The 12,873-nt window shown below is 57.6% G+C and overlaps 1 protein-coding gene across 1 annotated transcript in view; it reads left to right on the top strand.

The window, feature by feature from the left end:
* Positions 1-9,302: 9,302 nt before the first annotated feature.
* Positions 9,303-12,873, top strand: part of RHOG (ras homolog family member G) — a 31,155-nt gene continuing 27,584 nt past the window's right edge. The window contains exon 1 of the mRNA XM_005292173.4: positions 9,303-9,660. The gene's annotated coding sequence lies outside the window, so the exon portion shown is untranslated. The remainder of the gene's footprint in view (positions 9,661-12,873) is intronic.

Below are 12,873 nucleotides of genomic sequence, written 5' to 3'. Positions count from 1 at the left end.
TTTGTAATGAAAGAGGTGCCCAGGCTCAAGCAATGAGGTGCTGGGGCTCAAGCAATTTTTTTACATTCATAACTGCTGCAGCAAGTCCGGAGGTACTGGGGCTATGAACTGCCAAGCCCACAGGTGCCGGGACTCATCCCTGGCACAAATTAAACACGAGTCTCATGGCACACGTACTAGGTGTGCTGAGCAAGTAACTGCTAGCAGTCTGTATATCTTTCTCCAAATGGCACACACCTGTGTACCCAAGGGCTGAGGGAAGATGAGGCCCCCATGGGGCAGGATAAATGGTGGGACCAATGAAAACTAAAAAACAGTGTTCCACTTCTGGCATACCACACTTCAACTGGAGCTTCTTATATTGACCCATGTGCCATCAATCCACCAGGCAAACTTTGCTCTCTGCGTTGAGTGCGTTGGAAAGCTGTCACCCTGGTTCTTTCATTAGATCATATGGAGTATGCTCGTTGGGCACCTGTTCGCCTCTGAGACATGGCAAGCCCTTGCACAGTGCATCCAGACACAGCTAGAGTTCCTAAAGGGAAATGTAATGGCGTGAGACTCACCCCTGCGGCGCCTCCTGCTGACATCCTGGGAATTAACTCTTTTTCAAGTCTTGGAGCGCCCTCTGCAGGCCGACCTCTTGCGGCCGCTGGGCCCCTGTGTCCCTTTCCCTATCCCCACAGTCTCGGTGGGTCTCCCCTCCCCGGGGAACCCCCACCCTCCTATCCCCACCTTGCCTCAGTCTTGGCTACTGCCAGTCCCCATCTAGCCCGTTCACTGGGGCAGACTGCAGTAGGATTTCCACTCATCACTGGCAAGGAGGGTTTGGGCCTGCTGCTTCTGCCTACCGCTTTGGGCTGCTCCCTGCAACCCCAGTACCTATTCGGCCTTCCACTAGGCCGCAGCCTGGGGGTTTCCAGGCCGGAGCTCCCCAGCTCCTTGGGCCTTCCCCTAGCCCTGCGCCAGCTCAGGTATCTTGGTACGCTCCCAGCAGCCAGTCCCTCCCTCTCAACAGACTAGAGCGTGAGTCTTTCTACTCCTGGCTTCCCTGGCCTTTATAGGGCCAGCTGGATCTGTTTGGGGCGTGGCCCCACCTGCAGCTGCTTCCCCAATCAGCCTGGTTGCTACTTATTCCAGCAACAGCCGTCTCCCAGGGCTGGCCTGAACCCTGTCAGGGCCGGAGCAGGTAACCACCCCGCTACAGGGAACTTCACAGTTTGTGAGTCATGGCATGTTTTCTTTGCAGTCGTGCTTGACCAAGCTTGTGAGCAAAATAATGCCATAGTCAAAGGAGATGGTGGCGCTGTTGGCCTAATGCAAAGTCCAGAGGCCCTTCGGTGCTGGATGATAGCGGGACCGGAGACGGCCAGGTTGATAGGAGAATTTGAAGCTGCAGTGGAGGAAGGAACCACGCGAGAAGGGAGGGGTCTAACACAAAGCACCATGAGCCGGTGAAAGGTGCGCAGACTCCTTTTGCATGACATGTCAAGGCACTTATTGAGGCAATAGAAGTCTTGGGCAGCGCCGTCTCATAACAGAATGTCAACTTAGTTAAGCTGGACCCCAAAGACAATGCCGACCCTGCTGTGATTGTCTCTGTGAGGGAGGTTGAGCAGATCGGGCAGCAGCAGTACGCTACCTTTGTCACCGAGATTGCAAGACAAAACCAAGCCGTTATAACAGAGCCCATCAAGCGAAATAAACTCCCCTTGTTCAGCAGACCTCCTGCAAGGGAGATCTCCAAGAACAAAAGTCTGCCCTCCTTCTTGAAAATTGGGGGGGAAAAGGGGCCATGCCGTGGGGGATCCCAGCCCACGGACTGTGGCCACCCTTTCCATGCAGCAAACCAGGGCTGAGTGCAAGGGCCGGAGGAGAGGGCCAGGGTGCTGAGTATCAGAGGGAGAGCGATGCAAAGACTGGATGCGGTGGACCCGGAAGTAACCCTGGTTCCGGCCAGGGCAGTGGTGTGGGAGTCAGGACCCCTGGATTCTAATCTCACTCTGCTGATGCCCTGTTGTGGGACCTTAGGGAAGCCCCTTCCCTTCTCGACAGGACGTCTGCTTGAATCCCCTCTTATGCTGTGTCTGTAGACTGTCCTGCCCCTTTCCATATCAGCAGTTCAGAGCAGGGGCTGCCTCATGCTGTGTTAATCCTCACACTCCCTGCCTTCCTCCTCCTCTACCCCATTCTCTCTCTCCTTCCTCCCCTGAAATCATCCCCCAAATCCTACCTCTCCTCCACCCGCTTTCTCTTCCTCCTCTGGGCATGCCCATTCTCGCTGCTCCTCCAGGGTCCCCCGACCCCTCTTCCCCAACGTCTGTCTGAAACTGACCCCCATCAGCCCCCTTGCTGTCAGCTGACATTCCCGCCTCTGCCCTCAGGGTGCTCCAGTCTCCCTCTCTGCTCTGCCTCTTCCAGACCAGCCTCCTCCTGACAGCTCCCCATCTGTACCCTGCTTCCTTTCTCCACGTCCGCTACCACCTCACCAGCCACCTTCTCTTCACCCCTCTTCTTCCTGCCTTGCCTTCCCCAAGGCTACCCCCCACCTTGTGCCAGTCCTCCCACAAATCGGCCCCTCATCAGTCCTGCCCCAGTCCTTGGCTAACCTCTGCTCCTTCTGCAGCTCCAGGGGCTCTTCACCCCGCCTCTCTCAGCTCTGGGGAGCCTGCAGCGGGGTCCCCTCTGCCCCTCACTAGGCCGGGTGTTGCACTGATGGCAGGAGCAGAGGAATTGTCCTGTCCCCATTGCTCCCAGGGGCAGAGCGACCCTGAGCTACTGGGCTCTTTCTGCTCCTCCTCACTCCTCTTGTCAGGAGGGTGTCATGTCGCTGAAGGGAGGCCTGGCCTGTTTTCATCCCTCCCCCAGACTTGCTGGGGCCCCAAGAGACATCTTGAGAGCTACGTGCTTTCTGACCATCCCTGTGTGCTGAGACGGGGCCTTGGGCACTGATATAAGGGGACACCGCCTGCTCCCACTGGCCTCCCAGAGTCGCCGGGAGCTCCAGCACGCAGAAGGGTGAGGGGACCAGGCGGGCACCCCCCCGTGTCCCCGCGCTCACGGCAAGGGCAGTCATCCACCATGGCGATGGTGGGGCCCCATGGTAACCATGGCAATGACTGACAGCAGCGTAGGGCTGCCCCCTCTGTGCCCCCCACCGCAGCCACTGCTCCCAGGGCCCAGCAGTCAGAAAGGGCCTGCCCCACTGAACTACAATCCCTGCTCCTGGAGAGAAGCTACCTCGACACAAGTCTCAGTGTGGTGGGAGGGCGGAAGGGGCAGAGGCCAGGAGCCCCAGAGGAGCTGGGAACAGCGAGGAGCGGGCCCACGTGCTCAGGGACACTCCTGCCAAGCCCAAGGATACAGCTGCCCCCCCAGAGACAGGCATCAGTCCACCTCCGGCAGGATCTGAGCTCTATAGAGTCCTGGAGGGTAAGGACAAGACATTAAAGTCACTGGAAGGAAGAGCCGGTGGAGGGATTGAAGGAATGGGGGATATCGGCAGACAAGGACAATGGTCTTGGCGTCTGCTTTTGTACGGGCTGGAGCGGGCAGGGCCACCCAGAGGATTTAGGGGGCCTGGGGCAAAGCAATTTTGGGGGCCCCTTCCATAAAAAAAAAGTTGCAATACCATAGAATACTACATTCTCGTGGGGGCCCCTGTGGGGCCCGGGGCCTGGGGCAAATTGCCCCACTTGCCCCCCGCCCCAGGTGGCCCTGGGAGCGGGCACCCGCGGGTGCTGGGGAACTGAGAGGAGGAAGAGGCAGGTCAGGAGATAATGAGGGACCGACAAGAGTTGTAAGCGCATGGGCAGAGAGAACAGGCGGGAGGGGTTGCCAGGGATGTCCAGGTTACAGGCCTGAGTGACAAGGGGGAGGGTGCTGCCGCACACAGAGTGAGCGAGCAAAGACAGGTCCGGAGGATCAGGCATTCCAGTGCTCTGGACAGGGGGGGCTTTTCCCAACCTGTAAAACACATGGAAAAAAATGCCCGTGAACACGTGGCCTCCAGGCAGCCCTGTCAGAAGCCCCGGCCTCAGTTTCCCTCTTGATTCCTCAGTTAAACTCAGTGCAACCTCTGGAGAATTCAGCTAGCTGTTTTTGTGGGGTAAATTGATTACCAAACATCCCACTACCATAAACGAGAATCCCCCCACCACCATTCAACCAGTACATTCGTCCCAACAGTCCTACACCACATACAGCTCCGGCATTTGTCACCCTGCCCCAGCTCGGCTCCCAGGCGCGGCTCCTGCAGCTCCCACCCCGCCCCAGCTCGGCTCCCAGGCGCGGCTCCTGAAGCTCCCACCCCGCCCCAGCTCGGCTCCCAGGCGCGGCTCCTGCGGTTCTCACCCCGCCCCAGCTCGGCTCTGGTGGCTGTCACCACACCTCACCCCAGCCCCTCTAGCTGGCGTGTTTCTCCGCCCTATTTCCTTCCCGGTTAGGGTTCCATCTCTTGCCTGGAGACCTCAGTGGGCTCGCCTCTCCATCATTCCCCAGCCCTCTCGCTCAGGGATACAGCAGCCATCTCCCTCTGCTGGTCTTGCCCTTCAGCCCTCTCTGGCCTGGGAAAGTTTGTAGGTGACCCCCTACCTTCCGCTTTTACCAGCCTGGTCTGGCCCTACTGCTCACCCAGGGAATTCTCATCCCCTTCCTCCTCCAGGGCTAGCCCCACCCTGGCGCTCTCAACCCAGTGCTGCTCTTCCTCTGAGCTCGCTTTGCTCTCAGGTCTCTGGACACTCGTCCTTTCTAAACTCTCTCTTACTTGGTGATGGATCTCATTAGCGCTTTGTCTGCCTTAGCCACACCCCAGGAAGTTCCAGAAAGACTTTTCAGTCAGTTGATCCTGCCTTTGCTTATCTCTAATATTTTCCATACGATCCTTCCAAGTGAGCTCGCTATCAGATATCACACCTAAAACTGTGACACTTTTAACTATACTTATTTGCTGTCCATATAGATACAATTTGTAATCTTTGTGAATTTTCCTTTTGGGGACTATCATTCCCTTAGTTGTGTCAACTGAGAATTTAAAGCCCCCCATGTTTCACCACTCTATATCCTTCTGTGACGGGTGCTGGGCAAAGGGTTGCAGATTCAGTCCTCTGTCACGCCCAATCCTCATTAGGGGAACAAATTAGAGCGGGCTGGAGATAACTTGGCCCTAATTGGGGGGGGGGGCAGACAGCTGCCACCTAATTAGCCTGGGGCTGCATAAAAGCCTGAGGGGAAGGCAGCCAGGGGAGAGCAGGAGGAAGGGGGAAAGGCAGGGAATGGAAGCAGGGAGGTAGCGCTCGCCTCCTGCCCGCAGACGGTGAAGGGTTACTTGTACATGGTGAAATGATGGTGGGAAGAAGCCTGAGAATAGAGTGCACCAGTGGTTACAAAACCCAAGGTCTCAGAGTGACTTTGTGAGCTTAGCAGAGGCAGAAGCCAAGGGGGTCCTTCTGCACCCTGATACACCGTCTTAGAGCTTCACTTACTCTTTTAGCAGCTGGTGCAGGGTTTCTGGGTTTTCCCCACATGGTGGCTGCCAGCGATCAGAGCGATGCCTTGTCACGGAGTCACCGGGCAATGCTCTGGAACTACTCCCTACGAAGCCAGGCAGGACTCTGGGGGAGCTTCCTCTCTGTGAGCAGATTGTCTCCAGGACAAGAAGCTCCCACGGCTTCCACCTTCCTGGGTCTGACCTCGGCGCATTCAGCATCCCCTTCTCACACCGTGCGCTTCCCACAGTGAGTCCGCGCAGGGGGGGCTCCCGGGGAAACCAGAGGGCCCTGCACCCCAACTCCGCAGTCAGATGTGACTCGCAGCCAGCCAGTAAAACAGAAGGTTTATTAGGTGACAGGAACACAGTCCAAAACAGAGCTTGTAGATACAGAAACCTGACCCCTAAGTCAGGTCCATCTTGGTGTCAGGGAGGCCAGACCCCAGGCCTGGGCCTCCCTCTCTTTCCCCAGCCAGCTCCAAACTGAAACTCTCCAGCCCCTCCTCTCTGGCCTTTGTCTCTTTTCCAGGCCAGGAGGTCACCTGATCACTTTGTTCTCCAACACCTTCAATTGGCACCTTGCAGGGGAGAAAGACCCCAAAATTGGGACTCTCCCTATAAAATCAGGACATCTGGTCCCCCTCTTTTCACTTAAGGGGCCAGCTGGCCTGTTGCGTGTCCCCACGTCTCACACACTCGCTCACACGCACACCCCTCCTGTGTCCAGCGAGGCGTTTCCGACATTGTTCTGGTATCCCACAGACAGACAGTGAGGGGTCGTTTACACACTGTAAAAAGATTTCCAGTCCAATTCACAGGCAAATACGTGACCCTGTGGCCAGGCACGTCTGGACCCATCCGATACCTTGGGTGAGATGAGTTTCTGTTCTCAGTACCTTCAGCTAATGTTATACAGCTAATACGCAGTGGTGTTGTAGCCCTGTGGACCTGCAGAAGAGCGCGGTGTAGGCTTGGAAGCTTGTCTCTTCCACGCCAGAGGCTGGTCCGATAGAAGGTATCCCCTCCCCCACCTTGTTTCCGTTATACAGAACAATCATAACGTCACATGTGTGTGGCTGAGAATGTACGCCAATGACACCCCTCACTGGAGTATCTGGGCTCCTCACATGACTCGTAGCTGCTGGAACCCCTCTCCAGCACTGGCCCTCCGCTGCCTGCCTGTTCAGTTATGCATGATCTAGGTAAGGTCCCTCCCAGCTGCAAGGTTGGGATCTGCGGGGCCCTAGGGCAGGTTGGAGCATGTAGGGCATGTCCCAGGCCACTCTGCCACCACAGCGTCCCCCTAGGCAGCACCAGGCTGGTTCCATCAGTGAAAAGACTTACAAACGCACGCACGCCTCTGGGCTAAGCCCGTTTGCGTTCTCAAGAAGGCTATAAAAAGCATCTGAGAATGGCAGGCGTGCATGTGGGTGGGGGGAGTGTGAAGCAGGATCTCCACCTTAGCCTGAACTAGGACACTGCAGCCATGGCTGACATACGAGGAAAGGCTCTGTCTGCTCTTCTTGGGATGTTCAGACCATGCAGGGCCAAGGCAGGGCTGTGGGGGGACCCCGAACACAGAGGAGTCCAGGCTGGTCCACTGTACAAAGAGGGCCTCAGCCCCACACGCACGGTGCCTGCAAGCTTCTATGCCTGTTGGTATGAGCCGACCCAGATCCATTGTCCAAACCTCCCGTGGAGGGGTGACGTGTGTCAGCCCTGGGGAGGTATCAGAATCCATGCAGCCGCTCCTCCACCACACTGGGTCCTGCTGGGGACAGGAGGGAGGACTTCTTAGTGTCCCTGGCAGCCTTGGCTAGTGTATGGCCCATTGACCCAAGCACTGCGCTGCAGAGAGCATCTGGGCCGACGGGGAAGGTGAGGTTCACTGAAGACACGATGCCTAAGACTCTGGGGTTTAGGGAATAATGGATGGTATGCCAAGGCTGCCTGCATTAGCAGGGACTGACTTCGATGAGCCAGGAGGTCCCTTCCCATCCTATGTCTCATGGTCCTGTCGCTATAAACTGTGACGAAGTGGGAATGTTCTTAATGTGTTCTTTGAATACTGAGTGGGGAGTATTGACCTGGGAAGGTTGCAGGGGAGATTTGCTGGGACTGTCTGCATTGGGGGTGGGAGACTTTCCTTGAGGGAGGATACCTGAGCACGTAACAGGAGAACCCAGGAGGGGGGTTGGAGGCCAGGTAACACCTCTGCCGGGAAACTGGACAAAGGCTGGGGGAGGAGCCGGGGGGAGGAAGAGTGAGACGGCTGGAGGGAGTTTCAGTTTGGAGCTGGCTGGGACAATGGAGGGGAGCCCAGATGGGCTCTGGCCTCCCAACGAGGCTCTGGACTTCCTTCCCCCCCGCAAGATGGACCTAACTGGGGGGGATCTGTTGTCTGTAGCTGCAAGACATGTCTTGGACTGTGTTCCTGTTGTCTAAATAAACCTTCTGTTTTATTGGGTGGCTGAGAGACATGGTGAATCGCAGGAAGCCTGGGGTGTAGGGCCTTGTGTCCCCCCCCACTCCGTGACATAAACTCTTGCAAGGAGTGGCCCATGCATACTGCAGCCCAAACGCATTCCCGGCTCCAGTACTTGCCTGGTAACTAATCTGAACTTTGCCGTGAACACTTCAACAGGAGCAAGAAATGGCCCCACGCCCCCAGAGACTGTCCCATCAGCGCCCCCCCCCCAGCACAACCAACAGCCCCCCTGCACCTCTTGAGTCTTCCTTCCTCACTCAGCATTTATGGGGGCATGGCACCTTCTGGCCTCTGGGTGGCAGCAGCCTCCCTGCGCTGGGGGCGCCTGCTCTGGGTAAAGAAGCCCGAGCTGCTGAAGTTCCCCCAGGGATGAATTTGACCCGGAGCCGACAGCTGTTTGCAGGCTACAGGAGAGCCTGGTGCAGGAGTGCGTCTGTCACAGGGGAGCCGAGCGTTTATATAATAACATCCGGATACTCCCCCGCCAAACCGTTTGGTTCATAACCTTTCCCTGAGCCCTGCGGCCTGTCGCCAGGCTCCTCTGACTGTACACTGCTCACCGGCTGTCCTGACCTCCTCCGCCCCACCTGGGAGTGGCGTGGAGTGTCTAGGGCTGTGGCTGGTATTTCCAAAGGGCTCCCCACAGCCCTGCGAAACTTTTCAGGGGCTTGCCAATGAAGAAAGGTTGGAAACTGGTGCCCTAAGGGATAGTGGGCTTCCCATTGGTTAACAGTGTGGGGAAGGAAGAGTTCAGTGGTTTGAGCATTGGCCTGCTAAACCCAGAGTTGTGAGTTCAATCCTTGAGGGGGCCACTTAGGAATCTGGGGCAAAAATCAGTACTTGGTCCTGCTAGTGAAGGTAGGGGGCTGGACTTTTTGACCTTTTGGGGTCCCTTCCAGTTCTAGGAGATAGGTATATCTCCATATATTATTATTATAAGAGACTAGCCAGACACACAGAGAAACTTCTGCAGAAGTGGACAGGGCAGATAGCAGGCTGCATTGGCACCTACTGAGGCCCCGTTGGCTCCCCGGGGGTGTCAGGGCATTGGGTTATAACGTGATGCCGCCCGGAGGCGTGCGTGCTGCTTGGGACCAGGCCGCAAACCCGAGGCTGGCTGGCTGGCTGGCTACCCTCTCCGGTTCCCTTAGGCGCTTCTCCGCCTCCCATCACTGCAGTTCTGGGCACTTCCCTTGTGCGTGATCTGCCCACTGTCCCGCTGCCAGGCTGGAGGAGCCCTGGGGCAGGCTAGAGCCTGGACGGCTGAACAGAAGGTGGCAGACCCAGGGTGCAGCCCCCCCCCCCCAATTTGGGGGTCCCTCTTTGTGGGTGTGGCACGACCTGCCAAGGCAAGGCTGACGGTGGGGCAGGGCTGGGATCTGGTTGGGGAAGGAGGAATTGGGGGGGGGGAAGGGCCGTGCGCTCACACAGGGGAGAGGACTGGAGCAAAGTTGGCCTCAGCAGAGAGAGCTCCGGGGTAGAGAGGAAGGGAAGTAAGAGCCGGGGAGCAGAAACTTCCTTGTTCACGCTCTCTGGTGCCTTGCTCTGCAGACTTCCTCTGGCCTCAGTCACTTCCTTCTGCACCGGGAGCGAGCAGCAGCAGCGAGCAGCAGCGGCGGCCGCCCCCAGCCGAGAAACACCCGGCTCAGCGCGCACCCCCCGCCGCCCCGAGATATGAGCCACGGTGAGTCCTGCCTCCCCGGCCTTCTGGGAGAGGGGTCGGGGCGCGCCCCCTTAGCCCGGCGGCCGCCGCCCCCCAGCTGTGCCGGGCGCCTCTGGAGGGTCCCCCGGGGTGTGGGGGCAGCTGTTCCGGGCGCCTCTGGAGGGGGGGGGGTCCCTCGGATCGGGGTGGGGAGCTGTGCAGTGCGCCTCTGGGGGGTCCCTCGGGGTGGGTGCAGCTGTGCAGTGCCCCTCTGGGGCGGGGATCTCGCAGGGTGGGTGCAGCTGCTCGCTGTCCTCTGGAGGGCGGGTCCCCTCGGAGCGGGCTGGGTGCCGCTGGGTGGGGTGTGATGCGTGTCTGGCCAGGACGCTTCCCGGGACCAGCCTGCAGGCAGCAAAGCGGGAGCAGGAGAGAGCCTGGGGGCGAAGCAGGGGTCGGGCTGTGGGGCTGGAGTGACGGGGTGGGGGGAGGAGGAAGAGTTTTCACCAAAGGCGCCTGCAACTGACAACAGCTGCTGCTGGGTCTGTCTGTGAAGGAGGCTGGGCAGGGCTGAGATGGGCTGGGCGAGGCTGAGCCGGGCAGAGCCGGGCTGAGCTGGGCTGGGTCAGGCAAGGCTGGGCTGGGCTGGGCTGTACCGTACCGGGAGAGGCTGAGCCGGGCTGAGATGGGCAGAGCCGGGCTGAGATGGGCTGGGTCAGGCAAGGCTGAGCCGGGCTGGGCTGGGCTGTACTGGGAGAGGCTGAGCCGGGCTGGGCCATACGAGGCTGAGATGGGCAGAGCCGGGCTGTGCCGTGCCGTGCCGAGCCGAGTGAGGCTGGGCTGCACTCTGAAAAGGTGCAACTCCAGGAGGAAAATGGTGAGGCAGCCAGCTCTGGGGTGCCCCCGTCTGTGCCACTGCCTCCTCCAGGGGAGCCAGGTGCATGCAGCCGGGGCAGACTGGCTGGCTCTGTTTTGTCTGGGAGAGAAGGTCTGTCCTGAGAACACAGCCTGCCCTGTGCCCTCCCCCACAAGCCTGGCACTCGCCTCCCTCCCCGGCCCTCTGCTCCTGCTTCCCAGCCCTCCTCTGAGCTAGGCTTGGCTTTGGCCCAGAACAAGTAGGAGTTTCCCTTGTGTCCCTTGTTGTTAGGTCAGTCTGTGCTGTGCTGCAGGGAGATGGGCTGGCTCGTTCTGTGCCAGGCTAAACCGAGCCTGGCCCCGGGGTTCTCCATCTGAGCCGTTCCGTGCCAAGCTCAGCTGGGCTGGGCCCTTCTCCTCGAGCAGGCAGCATGTTACAGTCAGAAAGTCATCAGCGTTTGTGCTGTTTTGTTGAATCGGAAAGCTGTGGGCTCCTCCTGGGTGTCTCATTGTCTCGGGGAGGGGGTGCATTGGGTTGGATCCCAGCCTGGGTTTTGTTCAGCGTGAGGGAGGGGAAGAGAAGATCCCCTCCCAGGGCTGGGAGTGGATTTTAGTCTTCATTTTCTCAGAGTTCTGCTCTAGGGATTACTGTGGGGAAGTTCCCTGGCCTGGGCTATACACATGGGTCCCTTCTGGCCCTGGAGCCAATGACTCTGTGTCTATCCCTGCCCTACCACTAGTGTCTTTGCCCTCACAATCCCAGGCAAGCTGAGACCATGTGAACTGGGCTGAGATGCCCTCTGTGGGCTCTGCTGCCTTTTCATTAGCTCACATCATTTTGTGTGTTACTAAAAGGCTAAGAATGAACGTTTGCAGCCTCCCATTTTCTTAGGGATACAAGTGGGCATCAGACTGCAGTGACTCAGGCCTGAGCGAGAATGGACGGGGCTGCTAGCAATTTGAGCAGGGGCAGTTCCCAGATTATGCCTGAGCGGATGTATCCATAGGGTCAGATTTCCTGGGCTGACATCACCAGTGTCATTGGCTACCAGTGGTGGCGATTAGACCTGAACTCATGGAGGAGGGCGCTGGAAAGCTGAGCTCATCAGGATGGTGTGGGGGAGACGGCCCTGCCTGGAGAATGCAGACCTCCCTTAGAATGAGAAACAGCCTTCAATAGTGTAACAAAGCCAGGGCCACCCCAATTTCATGGTTGGCACCGTTCTATGCAGCATGGCTGCTTGGAACTTTGTGGCACCAGCATCGATAGACGTGAGATTCTCCGGCTTCCAAAGCACAGATCCCTGCCTTTTTAGCTAAAGGAGGTTCTCCATTAGCCATTTGCTGTATAGGGCACGTGACACACAGTTTAGAAGTTCTGATTCTGTCCAGCAGAGGGCAATGATGTGCCTGCTCATATGCACACGCCATTGCACCGCAATGTATTTAAGGCCTGTTGCATATTTTTCCAGACACACTAAGGCTTGTCAATTGTATTTTTGCACAATGCATTTTAAGTTGTTGATGCTGCAGAAGAAATAGACCGATTCCCAAGGACTTGGGTGAGTAATTGGCTTTTGACAGCTAGGTCACTGGTTCGAATCCAGCAGGGATCAAGCGGGATGGGTGAGAGTGGAGGTGAATCGGAGGAGAGCTGGAGTCAGGCAGGAGGGAAGAGATGAGAGGCGGTGGTTCACCTTGCCCAGTAGCCTGTCTCCGACGGTGCTAGAGCTTTAGGAGGAGCGAATGGAACAGAGCTGAAAGAAGGTGGAGGCAGCTCAAGGAAAATGTGAGACCAGACCGTTCCCACCGAATGTGAGCATGTGCTCTAACCCCAATGCAATCTCTCCTCTAAGTGGGGGGGTTTGTTGCAGTGACTGTTTGGTTGTTAAGGAAGTCGCTCACTGTCCAAGTGTCTGTGCAATACTATGGAATGAGGTTTCCCCTGGGTTCTCCTTGTTACTGTATGGTTACAATTATTTCATCTCTTTGGAGGGCACGGGAGGGCCCCCTCCCTTCCCTTCCTCGGGCAGCCAGGGGCCGGTGTGTCATAATTAGAAGCGTTCCAATGTATGAACTGCGTTGATTATCATACTGGTACTTCACACTTCGGAGCTGCTTTCTGTGTTCAAAGCCATGCACACTCATGAGTAGCTCTGAGAATGAGAAGCAGAGGCTCCTCTGGTGTATGGAATGACCGTCCCACCTTGCATCCCAAGGAGTTTACAAACACAAATGAGTGAAACCTCCCGGCCCCCCAGGTGAGGAAGGGAGCTATTATCCCTCTGGCATTACTGGTTAAGAGTCTTTACATTGCTGTAATGTCTAGCAGCCCCGGTCAGGATGGGGGCCCCCTCATGTGAAGACACAGACCCTGCCCCAAAACCAATGAGGTGTCCTTGT

Source organism: Chrysemys picta, chromosome 1 (genome assembly GCF_011386835.1).
Source record: "Chrysemys picta bellii isolate R12L10 chromosome 1, ASM1138683v2, whole genome shotgun sequence".
Lineage (NCBI taxonomy): Eukaryota > Metazoa > Chordata > Testudines > Emydidae > Chrysemys > Chrysemys picta.
Note: the sequence above shows the minus strand (reverse complement) of the source record. Positions and strands in the feature narration are given on the sequence as shown.